The sequence below is a fragment of the Triturus cristatus genome, chromosome 11, assembly GCF_964204655.1.
Source record: "Triturus cristatus chromosome 11, aTriCri1.1, whole genome shotgun sequence".
NCBI lineage: Eukaryota > Metazoa > Chordata > Amphibia > Caudata > Salamandridae > Triturus > Triturus cristatus.
This window is the reverse complement of record NC_140594.1, coordinates 648350819-648366994: the sequence shown is the minus strand read 5'-3', so window position 1 is coordinate 648366994 and position 16176 is coordinate 648350819. Positions and strand designations below refer to the sequence as shown.

General features: G+C 48.0%; 1 long non-coding RNA gene across 1 annotated transcript in view; it reads right to left on the bottom strand.

The window, feature by feature from the left end:
* The window catches only part of LOC146785234 (uncharacterized), an 84006-nt gene that overhangs the window by 40850 nt on the left and 26980 nt on the right, over window positions 1-16176 (bottom strand). The window contains exon 2 of the long non-coding RNA XR_014970940.1: window positions 2643-2996. This is a non-coding gene — a long non-coding RNA (uncharacterized LOC146785234). The remainder of the gene's footprint in view (window positions 1-2642; window positions 2997-16176) is intronic.

Genomic DNA, 16176 nt, shown 5'->3' with positions numbered 1-16176 from the left:
ATTTATTTTGTTGTTTGCCTGAGTATTGTTCTCTTTCCCTTTCTGGTCCTGCTGAGGGTCTCCAACAGTTTTATTCACGCTTTCCAGAGCTTGTTCTTCTACACCTGCCGGATCCTCTCTAGTTTCCTGTCTTTCTAATCTGGTTCTGCTTCTTGTCTTAACAATCACTTCAGGTAACCCCCCGAAGATTGCGCTTCCTACCGCCCAATTTCCCTCCTCAACATAAAGGTCAAACTCTTGGCAACTATCCTGGCTCTCCGTCTCTATCAGGTCATCACTACCCAGGTGCATCGGGACCAGACGGGTTTCCTGCCGGGTCGGGCGACTAGGCTGAAATTACGCAGGACCCACAATTGGATCATGGGAAGATCCACATATGTTCCTCTCCTTAGACGCTGAAAAAGCATTTGACGCTGTACACTGGCCTTTCCTAGAGGCTACTCTGGTCAAGTTTGGTATTGGTCCCAAGTTTCGACACTGGATAGGCCTCCTGTATGTGGATCCTCGTGCTCGAGTTAAGGTGAATTGACAGCTGTCCGAAGATTTTCCCATCAGACGGGGGACCCGGCAGGGCTGCCCGCTGTCCCCCCTACTTTTCACCCTCACAATAGAAATAGTGACATGCGAGATTCGACAGCGAGCGGAGATACGAGGGTTCCAAATTACTCCGACTGACGTAGGGGAAGAAAAGATCTCACTCTATGCAAATGACATCCCATTATATGTTACCCGACCGGATGACACAATCCCTGCCCTGTTTGAGCTCATGGGTAGATTCGGGTCCTTCTCAGGATATGCCATAAACTGGCACAAATCGGTCATATATAGCCCAAGAGGCTTAGAGGTCTGGCCCTCTCTCTCGGGGGCCCTTCAGGTAGCACAGGCGGGGTTCACTTATTTGGGGATTTACCTCACCACCGACAGAAAACTCTTGTATCAGATTAATATCCAGCGGGTCATATCTAATTTTGCGGCCGATGTGTTGAGGTGGAAGGCACTCCCTCGGTCACTTGGCAAAGTTTAAAATGATTACCTTGCCCCGCTTCCTATATGCCCTACAAAATGAATATTTCCTCCTCTCCAGGCAGACATTCCGGGTGATAGACACGGAATTGCGCTCCCTGTTGTGGCTTGGGAAGCAACCGAGGGTCGCGCTTACCATGCTACAGCGGAACCAATTTAATAGGGGGATACCCTTGCCAGATATTGAGGCCTATTATTGGGCAGAACACCTGACACAGGTGAACGAATGGATACATGCTGAAGCAGACCACCCCACTTATAGACTAGAGAGAGATACCATGACACAGCGTACATGCCTATATTTCCTATATGGGGGCCGAGGTAAGGGTCGCCTACTCCCAAGCACACAAGTCACATTGGAAGTCTGGGACAGAGCGACTAAGATAATGGGCTGGGCACGCAAACCAACAAAGCAGACGCCAATCTGGCACTGCTACTGGTTGAAGGAGCTCCACAAACTTAGGGGCTTTGGGGGATGGGATGCTATAGGCATCTCCACCATACGAGATGTAGTAGGCAGGGGACAAATCAAAAGTTTCAGGGCATTAACGACAGAATTCGGATTACACACTTCCCAATTTTTTAAATATGCGCAGCTAAGACATGCTTGGTTAGCCGAGAGCTCGCTCTCCACCCAACTGCCGGAATATGCACCACTGGAGGGACGCCTATTGCAAGAGCAGGTATTCAATAAGGCTCTCTAACATACCGAACCCTGAATAACAACATGCCAGATAGACTGGGGAAGCTGAGGAAATCGTGGGAACAGAACCTGGGTACATTAGAAAACATTGACTGGGAAGCGGCTCTGATGCATCACAGGGAGGTGGCTATTAAATCCCGCCTCCGCCTTATCCAATATAAGATACTACACAGAGTATGCTATGACAGGGCCGACTATCGCATGGGCCGAGCCAACGACCTGAATTGCATGAGATGCGGACAGCCACAGGGGGACTTCTATCATACTATCTGGGATTGCCCCGTCATCCAGACAGGGAACTAGTATTGGGAGAACTGGGCTAAGTACTTGGCGAAACCCTACCCCTAGACCCAAATTCATACTATTGGGCATATCCGGAGATGTAGACTTGGGCCGCCCACAGCTTATTTTTGCAATGTTGGCGCTGGCGGTAGCGAAACGAGATGGGGCCCGCACTTGCGGGGCGACGGTTCCCCCCCCAGCTTCGAGAGTGGAAGATGGGGATGGATATTTATATGGCGGCAGAAAGGGTCACATACAAAGTGAGAGGGTGCCCGCAAAAATTCCATAGGGTATGGGGTAAATGGAGAGAATATTATGGGATGGATGGAGGGCTGGGAGCCGACTAGCCAGCCACTGAATGGGACCATGTTGTACCTTTACCGAGGGGGCCAATGGGCCTATTTTTCAGACCTGTGGGGAAGACGCACGATGTGGGGGGGGGCCTTTGCAAGAATCAATAATTGCTGGGTAACTGCAGATTTACACAGCCCGAAAGTGGGAGGAGGTGGAGTTTTTTATGGTGTGGATGGTACATAAATGTCTTGGCACAACTGTAACCAAATGTGACATACTTATTGTTTTTTGGTGGTTTAAAATGCAAATAAAAATAATTTTAAAAAAACAAAACAATCACCTCAGGTATGTCAACCACTGGTATCCAGTCTTCCTGACTTGTGCTCGGTTGTTCTCAGTCAGCTTCTTCAGAATTTATTATTCTAGATTCTTCAGCTGCACAACCTTCAGCGGCCTCAACTGTTTGTGTCAGTTGTGGTTTCTCTTTCTCAGGTGCTGGAACTCTTTTGGTATGACTGGCATGTATCCAGTTAGGCAACCCTGCACATTTTACTGCTGTTGTTGTGATCAGTCGCGGCTCAACCCATCTTGGTGTTAGACATGACTCTCTGGTGTGATTCTTCACTACCACCCAGTCTCCGGGACTCAGATCATGTGCTTGATCTGGCTGCCTGGCAACTGCGTCTTCTCCAACCTGGTGAGAGACAGAACGCAGTAGGTCAGCCAACCCTTTACAATAATCTAATCCCAGATCATCAGTTATATTCAACAGTTTTGGTCCTGGTATAAATGCTTGTCTCATTGCTCTTCCCATAAGGATCTCAAGGGGGCTCAGTCCTGTGTTTCTGTCAGGAATGCTTCTGAGTCCCATCAGAACAAGAGGTAATGCATCTGGTCAACACAGTGAAGTGGATTCACACATCTTTGCCAGTCTTGTCTTGATTGTGCCATTCATTTGTTCCACCACTCCAGAAGCATCTGGGCGTTATGCAAAATGCAGTTTTTGTTCAATTTTTAATGCTTCACAGATTAACCAAATTATTTCATTGTTAAAGTGAGACTCTCTATCTGATTCCAAAGTTACAGGAAAACTAAATTGCGGAATTAGCTCCCTCAATAGTCTGGCAATGGTTATGCTGTCATTTCTCTTAGTAAGGTAGGCCTCCACCCACCATGAAAACAAACATACTATAACAAGAACATACTTCAATCCCCTGCATGGCGGTAATTGTAGGAAATCTACCTGCAACCTCACAAATGGTCCTTCTGCTCTTCCAATTTTTCCCCAACTGACCACTGTTTTCCTGCCTGGATTTATCTGTTGACGAATTAAACATCGCTGGCAAAGGCTCTCTGCGACTGCCCTAAATCTTGGATTGTAGCATTTTTGTCTGAAAAGTCTGATCATGGCATCCCTGCCTACATGTGTGTCTCCATGATACATTCTGGCCATTTGTGAAAGCAAGCAGTCTGGCATGACTGGTCTGCCATCTGGATAAATCAACATGTCATCTTCTGCCCTTCCTTTACATCCTGATTTTATCCAACCTTCCCTTTCACTCATTTCCACCTCATCCTGTAATTGTCTCACCTCATCTCATGCTGAGAATAACATAATTTGGCAGCTGATTCCACCTGTTTCAATTTTCTTGTTAATTTCCATTTTATTTTTTGCACAATATTGAGCAACCTGGTCAGCGTATCGATTACCAGCTACCACATAATCATTTCCTGACTGGTGAACAGCACACTTGACCACTGCTTATTCCATTGGTAATTGTATTGCTTCTAACAAATCTTTTACAAATTTTCCATTTTAATAGGGGATCCTGAAGAAGTCATGAAATCCCTCTGCATCAAGAGCTTGCCAAAGTCATTCACAACCCCGTAACCATATTGACTATCAGTAAATATGGTCACTTTCCAATTTTTCCCAATTTTGCAGGCTTTAATTAAACCTATTAATTTGGCTACTTGTGCAGACTTCACTCCAGGTAAACAGGATGCTTCAACAACTCCAGTGATTTTACATACTGCATAAGCTGCACTTAATCCTCCTTTCTCATGTCTCAAACATGAGCCATCGACAAAAAGGTCATGGTCAGATTCTTTCAGTGCTTCTTCCTGTATGTCAGGACGGGGCTTAGTGCATAGCTCTGTCACATCTAAGCAATCATGTTTAACTTCATCTCTCACTTCTTCACCATGTACATCAGGTAATAGAGTAGCAGGGTTTAACATGGTACACCTAACCACTGTCACATTTTCGGCTCCCAAAATTATTCTTTCATACTTAGTCATCCGACTAGGTGTAAGATACTGTATTTGAGTTCTTGTTAAAAGTATCTCAACTGAATGTGGAACATATACCTTTACTGGATGTCCCATCACAATTGACTCACTTTGTTCTAGACTCATGCAAGTAGCAGACACTGCTTTTAGGCAACCAGGTAATGCTGAAGCTACAGGATCCAAAGTGGCAGAAAAATATGCTACAGGACGTGTGCTCAACCCATGTCTTTGGGTCAAAACGGAGAGTGCACAACTCTCTCTCTCACAATAGAATAGTGCATATTCTTTCGTATAGTCAGGCATGCCTAAAGCAGGGGCCTCACACAAACAATTTCGTAATTTTACAAATGCTTCCACACTCTAATCATCCCAAACTATTGTGTCCTTGGCTCTTTTCCGTGTCATCTGAATTAAAGGCTTTGCCAATAAAGGAAACCCCACAATCCACTGCCTACAGTACCCCACTACTCCAAGAAACATTCTGATCTCTCTCTGAGTTTGTGGCAACTGCATCTGTTTTATTATTTTTATTCTTTCAGGGGTTACTTTCCTCACTCTTTCTATTTGGTGTCCCAAATATTTGACTCCAGTTCAAATTTTTTTTTACTTCTCTGGGGATACTTTATGTCCTCCATCATCCAAATGATTTAATAATGCGATTGAATCAGTAACACAGTCATATCGAGACTTTGATGCTATTAGTAATTCATCTATATATTGGACCAAAACTGAATTCCTAGGCATAACTAGTTTTTCTAGACACTTTTTCAAAATCTGCTTTAAAATTGAAGGACTGTCTGTATACCCTTGAGGAACGCGATTCCATGATAAAATACGATCTTCAAATTTAACGGAAAAGAGATACTGACTGTCTGGATGTAAAGGAATGGAAAAAAATGCTTGACATAAATCAATGACTGTAAACCATCCCGCATTCCAGGATATCTGATACAGAATCACTTCTGAGTTCGGTACTACAGGGGAACAAGGTACCACAATCTTATTTATCTTCCTTAAATATTGCACTATCCTATATTTTCCGCTAGGCTTTTTAAGACCAATTATAGACAAATTATTTCATTATTTCTTTTAAAATGCCATGTTTAATCATACGATCAATTTCGGATGCAACTCCTGCTTTGACTTCAGGATTCATTTTGTACTGTCTGGTGTTAGGATAAACTGCACCTTCTTTTACAGACACCTTCCCTGGGTCTACATTTACCATTAATTCTACTTCTTTTCCAGTGTAATCCCACACTTCTGGATTCACAGTTGCTTTTAATTCTTCTGGCCAGTTGTCTTTTGTCATTAATGAATACATCTCATCTACCTCTGTGCCTTGTTTTGCCAACATGATCTTGTAGACACTGTCTTCATCAGGGATCTGAATAGCAACACCATCCGGTGTGCAATAAATTGTGCAGTTCATCTTGCACAATAAGTCTCTTCCTAACAAGTTTACTGGACTAGAGTTACACACCACAAATTTGTGCATTTCTCTGAAATTGTCAATGCGCACCTCCATTGGTTCTGTAATCGGGGTTATAATCTGTTTGTTAGGTACGTCTGCTACTTGGATTGCTTCTCCCGAGAGGGGTAGGTTTGGGATGTCTGCTGTTCTCACAGTAGAACCGGTAGTACCAGTGTCCAACAGAAAAGTGAGATGGACCTGACCGATCTACCGGCATGGATGCGCTAAGTACTCACTCCTCTTCCTCCCCCTCAGGCACCGTTATTGTTCATCGTCGCTGTTGCAACTATTTTGCAGAAGAAATTGTGAAGTTACAGAATTTTTCTTACCACTTCCTATTTCAAATTCGGCGTCCGCACTGTACCCTGGTTTTGCATAGGGGCAGGTGGCACCTGACACTGCTGATTAACAACCAGCTGCGGTTGATTCATTTGCACCTCATTCTGCATCTGTGGATTTAAATTTTGATTTGGGCCACTATTATTCTGAATATTTATACACTCGTTTTTCCACTGTCTCAATTTTCCGCACCCATGACAAGGAAATGTCTTCTTTGCATCCTCTCTACTCATTCGTCCTCTTGGTTTAACCCCATTCGCTGCATTATCATTCTGACCCTGTTCTTTCGATTGACCATTGGTCTGACTATTTAATTTAAGCTCTTAATGTTCTGCCAATTTCACTTGTGCCCACATCATTTTCTCTTTTAACTTTTTATGTCTGGCCTCAATATCATCCCTGAAATACTTGGCATACTTTAGTATGCCAAGTATTATCAATGCTCCTCCTCAGTTCGTTTGATGTAAGAATAGTCAGAGAGACCATTAGGTCTGGTTGATAGAGAAAGTTGTTTTATTTGTTATAGAATAGAGTTTTTTTTTAAAGAAATCCAACATAAGAGTTACATCAATCAATCTTGTCCTTATTTCGGCATATTTGCCATAAAAGAAGAAAAAAAAAATAGATAAAATATAGGTACAATACAAAACATCAATTACAGAGACAGTCAATTCATTTCATAGGATTATAAAATTCTTTGAATAGTCCCATGTAATCAGATGACTATTTTCCTTTGGTATAATTCCCATCGCTCCTACCTCTTGTAAAAGGGTGCATCACTCTATTTAAAACGCATATAAAAAATATCTAAAAAAGGTAAGACATCTAGAATTCATTGTTCCTATGTTATGCAATCAACCATAAATATGTGGAATAAAACGACAAAAATTGGAGCCATTAGAACCTGGTTAATCAGTCTAAAAATCAATTAATTAATTAGTATTATTAAAAAAACATCGTAGACTGAGCAGGAAGAGAGGTACATCTAAACTGAAGGTGACTCAATCGTTAGCAATTTCCTTCTTTTGGTCCACATTGCTAGCAGGAATTTTGCAACAGCGAATATAATTGGTCTATTCACATCAGTTTTGAGTATCCTATATGCCGGCAAACAACCTACAAACCCCAGGTTCCTACACAGTGGGACAAGCCAATATCTCCGGATATTGTGATAAGCCGGGCAGAAGAATAGAACGTGCAAGTCATTCTCTAGATTGCAGGAGCAGCCAGGGCATTTTAGAATGGAGTTGGTTGACCAACCACATGTGAATGCCCTTAGTGGTAATGTACTGTATCTCCATAGCAAGAACAGTTTCCTGGCAAGCACGGGAAATATATCGTCCAGGAAAGGTTCTTGAAAATAAACACACTTGCTAGAGAGAAAAACATCTATTAGGGAACCCGCCTCTACTTTGAGTATGGTCTGCTCAAGCTTGCTCTCATAGAACAGTGTGGAAAGTTGGTTTTTAGAAATTGCAATGCAGTGCGTGGCAGGAGCATCCCAAATGCCCGGCAGTCCTATCCGCCTGCTTTCGGACTTGACGTACATGAGCCAGGGTATCTTCTTGATCATTTGAGAGTCTAGAATCTCGATCAGCTCCTGCCTATAATTGATTAGTTCTCGGGTTACCCAAAGCCTTCTCCAGAATCTAATGGGTTTAATACCCAGTTCCTGGGCAATTGGTCGCAAGCCTAGGTCTAATCTCAGTGGGAGTAATGGAGTGCTAGGGGGAAGGGCCAGTATTTGTCTTAAAAACTTGTTTTCAGCTAGTGTGATTTTCGCATGGCAAGCGTGGCCCCATAATTCTCCCCCATACATTACTGCTCCACTGGCTTGGGATTTATAGATTTCAAGGGGTGGTCCAATCGGCCTAATGGTCGACTTGTTCGCGAGTTTCAAGATTCCCCCGGTCATCTGCACCAATCTTAGCTGAGACTTGATTTGCTGGGGATACCACGCCAAGTCCTCACCCAGGGTTACCCCTAGATAGTCAAAGGTGTGGACTCTCTCAAGTGTGGTAGAGCCTATGCAGGGATTTGGGCGAGTGGTCTTCGGAGGGTTGAAGATCATGAACTTGGTTTTCAGTGCATTGATCTCCAACCCTCGACTAATACAAAAGGACTCAAAGCCGGAGAGAACACGCTGGATGCCCATAGGTGATTTTGAGAGGAGAAGAGTGTCGTCAGCAAACATAATTGCCGGCACTCTCCTCCCCCCATGTCCTTGACCTTATTCAGATATTCAATCATCCCGTTGATATAGAGGCAAAACAGGGTCGGTGCCAAAACACAGCCCTGTCTTACCCCCCTACCAACGGGGAATTGCTTCGTTAGAGCCCCATGCTTCCCAAACCTAATCTGAGCATAGTTCGAGTCATGGAGCCTGGTCAGGATGTGCAACAGGTGGTGTGGCAGGCCCAATTCATCCAACACACTCCATAACTTGTGTCGTGGAACCAGGTCGAAGGCCGCACGGAGGTCCACGAACACTGTGTGAAGACGTCCACCCTCTATGGTGACTGTCTTCCAGTATATAAGGCATAAGCGGAAGATCTGGTCAACAGTTGATGTATTTTTTCTGAACCCCGCTTGGAAGGGGCTCAGCACTGAGTGCTCCTCCAACCAGTCCTGAAGATGATCTAATATCAGCCTGGCAAATATTTTCTGAGGAACATCTATCAGGCTGATTGGCCTGTAGTTGGCTGGGAGAAGAGCAGAATCCTTTTTGAAGATAGGGACTATTTCTGCTCCCAGCCAAGTACTGGGCAGCCCCATCCCTCTTAAGATTGCGTTGTACAGGATGGTCAAGTACGGGGCCCAAATCTTTGGCTCATGCCTAAAAAGGTGTCCCGGCAGTTTGTCCAGACCCGGCGCCTTCCCTGGCGTAACCTTCGCAATCGCTGCACATACATCCTCGTGAGTGAACTCCAGCTGGTCTTGTTTCACAGACCACACAATAGGGGAGCTGGCTGGGTCAGTAACTGAGCTGTACAAATTGCGAAAGTGCTCCTCCCATACCTCCGCCGCAATGTTAGGCTCGATAGCTGTCATCGCCTCCCCAGATCCGGTATTGACAGTTGCCCAAAACTCGCGATGATTCTTGGATGCCAGGGCAGAGGTCAACTTGGACCATTTGTCGTGGTCCCACTCCGTTTTGGCAAGGTCGAGCATTCTCCTGTACTCAACCCTCCTTGCCTTGACTAGCTGTTTGTTGTTCATTTTTAGTGCCTGTATTAATCTGGTCTTTGCTTGCCTACAGGCAGCATTATACCATGAGGGCGATCGAATTTTCAAGGGGCGAGCAGGTTTCTCTGGGTTCAGTACTTCAGCCAGGGAGCCGATCAACTCCTCATGCAAGGCCAAAAGTTTGGAGTCAGATCCATTGGGGCTCGGGTGGACAATTACAGCATTCAACTTTTCGAAAACGGGGACTGCTCTAGAGTACAGTTTTTGTAGATCTTCCGGATGATCAACTAGTTTGTTCCACCTCACCCTGCGCCTATTATTAGTCACCGTCAATCTCAGATCGGGGTCCCCAGGGCTTGGTTCCTTAATGAAAGAGAACCCAGCCATACTGAGCTCCAGGATTAGAGCGTTGTGGTCACTCTCCGGTCTTGGCACCACTACGAAGTCGATAACCCTAGGCCATTACCTGGTTTCTGCCATAATATAATCCAGGTGAGATTCTGATCCTGGTCTATTAAATGTTTGTTTCGCAGGTATGTCCAATGGGAATCGGCCATTACAGGCCCGAATTGAAAATTTTAGGGTTAGGGAGGTTATTTGAATGGCCAGGGGGGACCACGACCCCGATTTCATTCCCATCACAGGAGGAATTGCCCAGGCTTCGTCCTCTGTCAGCGAAATGCCATCTCTCAAACCATTGAGAGGCTCGTAGTGGCAGTTCAAATCCCCGCCAACCACGAGATATACACCACTCGGTATGGTTTGCAAGAAAGCAGCCAGTTCCGTGATTGTTGTTGATTCTTTATTTGAGGCAACCGGGCGGGCATATACATTGACCAATGCGAGTTTACTTGAATTTGGCCATTCAAGGACCACACATTGGACATCTTGGGAGCTAGTGCCCATCGCAGTTGCGCTGCACCCCAAGTGTGATCCAACCCATATGGTCAACCCCCCTGATGGACGGCCCCTTCCGCCCCAGCTCGCCGGAATACTGAATGAGTCAAATCCCCTACATAGGGTTTCTTCGCAGGCCCATGTCTCCTGCAAGAGGCATACATCACACTCATCAATGAATGATCCCCAATCAGGACACGCCAGTTTGTTGGACAAACCCGCCACATTCCAGGCAAGTATTTTAAGCAGGGGGCGCTCTATTACCTCCCTTGGGGACACACTAAGTGCCCCCGCTCCAGGACACTTGGCGGATATGGGCTCGCTAGCCCTTTCCATGTGCTGGTTGTGTAACGCCCTGAACGTCTCAGGATCGTTTAACAGACACGATAATGAGGACGCAACCACTTGTGAAGGGTTAGTTATTTTAATGAAGGCAAAACTAATACAAAGAATAAACAAAAGTTATAGTCACTGGAATCCTCCAGGCTAAGTACGTTACCAGCCCACAGCACGGATGGTCCTAACCGTCCTCTGCATATACGCCGATCCCGGCGTATGCCAACAGAGGGCAGAAATGAAATGGCCGACAATGCCAATCGGTAGGCTGTGAGGGGCACGAAGAGTGTTGGGGAGAATCGAGGAGTCAGGGAAACACCCAGCCGGGGTCTCTACCTGAAGGGAGCAGCCGCTCAACCTCTTCCTCAGACTGCACCGGGACGCGGAGTCACCTCCTGGTGATGCGTCACCGATACCCCACTCAAAAGCAAGATGACTGAACCGAGAGCAGCCGCTCGATCGATCCTGTGGACTTCCGAGTCTGTAACGCGGCAAACACCTCCTGGTGTGCGTTACAGCTGGCAGTCCCTGTATCTCTGGTCGGGCTGGGAGTTACGACTCCTACCAGCAAAAGCGCCACTGCGCTTTGACTCTGCCGAGTCAAAAAGCGAAGCTCAATGGTTGACCGGTAGAGCTTCCGGGTCCTTCACAGGTGACGATGGGGCAAGACACGGCCCAGGGAGTAACGACTCGACCTACCTCCGTTCTTGCCTTACTGGAGCACCACTCCGGAACACTGCTCTTCACGAAGCAGATACGTCGGTGTAAACACAATATCCGACAGCGTTGTACCTCCCGGTTCCTCCCTTTATAGGGCGTGTTTTCCTTGAGTTATGTAACAGCTCTCCTGTTTACATAAGGGCGTGTTTTCCTTGAGTTATGTAACAGCTCTCCTGTTTACATAAGGGCGTGTTTTCATTGAGTTATGTAACAGTTCTCCTGTTTACATAACCTCTCAACCGCTAAGCATCCTGGGAGATGTAGTCCGTTTTCGCTGGTTACCGTTTTCCTCCCCTCGCATGACAGGAATTCTTGACAGTACATCCTCCCTCTCAGCGGCTCCCCACGGGTCCAGCGCTGGCAGGAAAACGCCGATGGAACAAGGAGACCAAGCGCGGAGCATGAACCCCTTCAGCCGGTTCCCATGATTGCTCCTCCGGGCCATAGCCCTTCCACGCAACCAGGTACCACAGCTTCCCCCTGCGCCATTTGGACGCCCGTATGCCCGACACTTCATACTCCACCTCCGACTCCACGCATACCGGCCTAGGTGTCCCAGACGGCTTGGAGGGTGCTGGTTTGAGCAATGATACATGAAAGACAGGGTGTATCCGCAATGACTGGGGCAAGCACACCTTCACGTTCACGGGACCCATACACTTGGTAATTCGATAGGGGCCCATGTACTTGGGATGGAACACACCGTTCTTTCGAAACCTCATGTTTCTTGTGGATATCCAGACGTAGTCTCCAGTGCGGTACAGTGGCCCGGGCCTTCTCTTCCTGTCTGCCGCAGCCTTGTATCTTCTCTTGGCCTCTATTAGGACAGCCCTTGAGCGCATCAACGTGTCTTTTATGTGTGCCACCCTGTCCGCTGTGGCGGGAATCCTGTCCTCTCTGAACGGATGTAGAAATGGCAAGAACCTGGGATGTTGGCCATAGTTGCTATAGAACGGAGATGACTGTGTGGAGCTGTGAGTGGCGTTGTTATAGGCTATCTCTGCAACCCATAGCAAGTCGACCCATTCTTCCCTGCCCTGGTCCACAAAACATCGCAGATACTGTTTGAGCGTTTGGTTCAGGTGCTCGGTTTGGCCGTCCGTTTGAGGGTGGTAGCTGGTGGACAGGGCGGTCTTAACATGCAGCGCAGTGCACCAAGTCTTCCAGAATTGCGCAGTAAACTGCGACCCCCGTTCCGACACGATCACCCCAGGTAATCCATGCAGTCGTACCACATTCTTTAGGAGTAGTGACGCCAATTCCCCGGCCGTAGGGACTCTCTTGCAGGGGATGAAGTGCCCCATTTTCGTCAAGTAATCCACCACCACCAGTATTGCCGTCATCCCCTGGTCTACCGGTAGGCCCACCACGAAGTCCAGTGATATGCTATCCCATGGTCTATCCGGGGTTGGAAGTGGATGTAAGAGCCCTTGGGTTCGGCCATGGTCGGCCTTCATGGTAGCACACGGAGGACACTCCTGTCCCCACCTCCTGACATCCACTCTCATGGTCGGCCACCAGAAATGCCGTCCCATGCTAGCCACCGTTTTTTCAAAGCCCAAATGACCTGCGCATGGAGAGTCATGGCACCAGATGAATGCTTGTTTCCTTAGCCTAGGCGTGGGTATCAATAGGCACCTGCCCTTCAGGGGTATCCCGTCCTTCAGCTGCCATTCTCTGTGACTGAGGAGCCACCTCCGCCATGCGAATGACCTGATCCCTCTCTTTATTCCCCTCAGGAAAGTATCCGGTTGGATAACCCCCAATACCATCCTCGGGGAAATGATGGAACGCTCGGTCGCAGGCAATGGTTCCTTAACTGCAGATTGACGGGACAGGGCGTCCGCCTTCCGGTTTTCCGTCCCCGGCCGATATGTGATGCGGAAGTTGAACCCCGCAAAGAAGATCATCCACCGCAGCTGCCTGGGAGAAAGGTGTCTTGTGGCCGTCATGAACTGTAGGTTCCGATGGTCCGTGTACACCGATACCACATGTCTTGCCCCCATCAACCAATGCCTCCATTCGGTGAAGGCGTCCTTGATTGCGAGAAGCTCCTTCTCCGCAATATGGTAGTTGCGTTCGGCGTCGTTGAGTTTGCGGGACATGTACGCAACGGGATGAAGCACCCCTGTGTCGTGGTTGCGTTGGGACAAGATAGCCCCCAGCGCCACATCCGATGCGTCCGCTTCCACCACGTAGGGGAGATCCGGATCGGGGTGAGCCAACACCGGCGCCTTACCAAAGGCGCTTTTCAGGGCCTCAAAGGCTTTGTTCGCTTCAGGGGACCAGACAAACTCCTTGGACTTCCTCAGTAGCTGTGTGATTGGGGCCACCAATCCTGAAAATCCATCTATAAACCGCCTGTAAAAGTTGGCGAAGCCAATGAAACTTTGGACGTCCTTCACGCTTTGGGGCACCGGCCATTCTTTCACCGCCTTGATCTTTCGTTCTGCCATCTCCTGTCCCTCCGGACTCAGCATCACTCCGAGGAATTCCACGGATGTGACGTGGAAGTCACACTTGCTGAGTTTACAAAACAGCATGTTTTCCCTCAGCTTTTGGAGCACAGCTTTGACGTGGTGTACGTGCTCCTCCACACTGGACGAATAGATGAGGATGTCGTCGATATATACGACCACGTAGATATCCAACTCCTCTCTGAATACCTCATTCAAAAAGTACTGAAAGGCTGCCGGGGCGTTGCACAGACCGAACGGCATGACGAGGTACTCAAAAAGGCCGAACCTGGTCTTAAAGGCGGTCTTCCACTCGTCTCCGTCCCTCATGCGCACCAGATGATATGCCCCTTTCAAATCCAACTTGGTGTAGATACGAGCTTTCTTGACCTGTTCCAGAAGTACACTGATGAGAGGCAAGGGGTACCGATTTTTTTATGGTTATCGCATTCAATGCCCTAAAGTCCACACAGGCTCTCAGCTCCCCATTAGCCTTCAGGATGAAGAAGAGCGGCGAGGCGGCCGGAGACTTGGACGGGCGGATGAATCCTAGCTTGAGGAGTTTATCCAGGTACCCCCGGAGATGCACGTTTTCAGGCTCCGTCAGGGCATACAGCCTGCCGCTGGGAACGCTGGCCCCTGGCACCAGGTCGATCTGGCAGTCAAACTGTCTATGTGGTGGTAGCACTTCCGCCTTCACCTCATCAAATACGTCCTCAAAACTGTGATAAGCATGGGGGAGAGCCACATCTTTTTCTGCCGCTGTAGCCACCGTCTGACTCCCGCTCTCATCTGCGTCAAGGGATTCCGTTCTTATTCCACAATGCAAGATGCAATACTGTGACGTCATTTCGATGCGATGTGTTGGCCAATCCACAGCGGGGTTGTGTTTCTGTAGCCACGGCAATCCCAATATGACGCCATATTGGGGCGCTCGGATGATGTTAAAATCGATTTGTTCCAAATGGTTCCTCCCATATCTCATCGGAAGGACCCCCGTGTGCTGCCCGATGGGCCCCGTCACCAATCGCCTTCCGTCTACAGCATAGACGTCTTCGGGTACAGCTTTGGGAAGAAGCACTAGCCCTAGCCTGCATGCCTCGTTGTGGTCCATAAACATGCCAGTGGCCCCTGAATCCACCATGGCCACAACGGGTATCCACTGGTCATGCACTCCCACGTGCACCGTGAGAAACAGGTGTCGTTGTCCCTTAGTGACCGAGTTGGAAAGTGAAGGGATGGATGAGTGACTCCGAGATGCCCCTTCTTTGGTCTGGGAGTCCTCTAGTTTTCCGCCAGTATGTCCACCACGGCTGTTACCGACCGGTTGGCCCGATAACGTGACGTCTTCGGTTTGGCAGGGCATTCACGTACGTAGTGGCCTTTTTTGCCACAATATAGGCACAATCCTTGTTTACGGCGTGACTCTTTCTCCGTGGCTGTGAGGCTCGCTCGTATTGCGCCGATGTCCATGGGTTCTCCCTTGGATGCGGTGGAAGTTTCAGGACTTCCCACCGTCACATAGGATGGAAAGGATTTTCCTTTTCTCCCATGATCCCCCTTTCTTTCACTTAGCCTATGTTCCAGCCGTAATACCAGGTTGATAAGGCCCTCACATGTCTTGGGTTGAGGGTCAATATGAGCAACGGCGTCCTTGAGCTCATCGCACAGCCCTTGATGGAAGAGCGCCGTCTGTTTAGCAACAGGCCACTTGGTTTCCGCAACCAGCCTTCGGAACGCGTTGAGATACTGCACCAGGTCGTTGGATCCCTGTCTCAACTCAAGCATTTCACGGTCCGCCGTGTACGAGTCAGCCCTTCTGTCGAATACCTTCAGGAATTCCTCGCGAAAAGCACCCCAATCGCATAAGATGAGGTCGTCCCTGCTCACCAGAGGTACGGCCCATTGTGCCGCGTTTCCAGCCAGATAGGAAATAAGGAAAGCCACAAGAGCCTGGCTCGTGGGGAACGCCTTTGGTTTGCACGATAAATGTAGCGCCACTTGTGTGAGGAATACCTGCACTGTGTTAGGATCCCCACTGTACCTCTCTGGTGTTGCCAAGGGGATGGCTACCGGCATTTCCACTACTACCGCAGGGGTCTGGTTCGTGAGGGAGGTGCTGGGCGTGAGCGGGTCCAATTGGATAGCATCCAGTCTGGCTTTTACATCGGCTG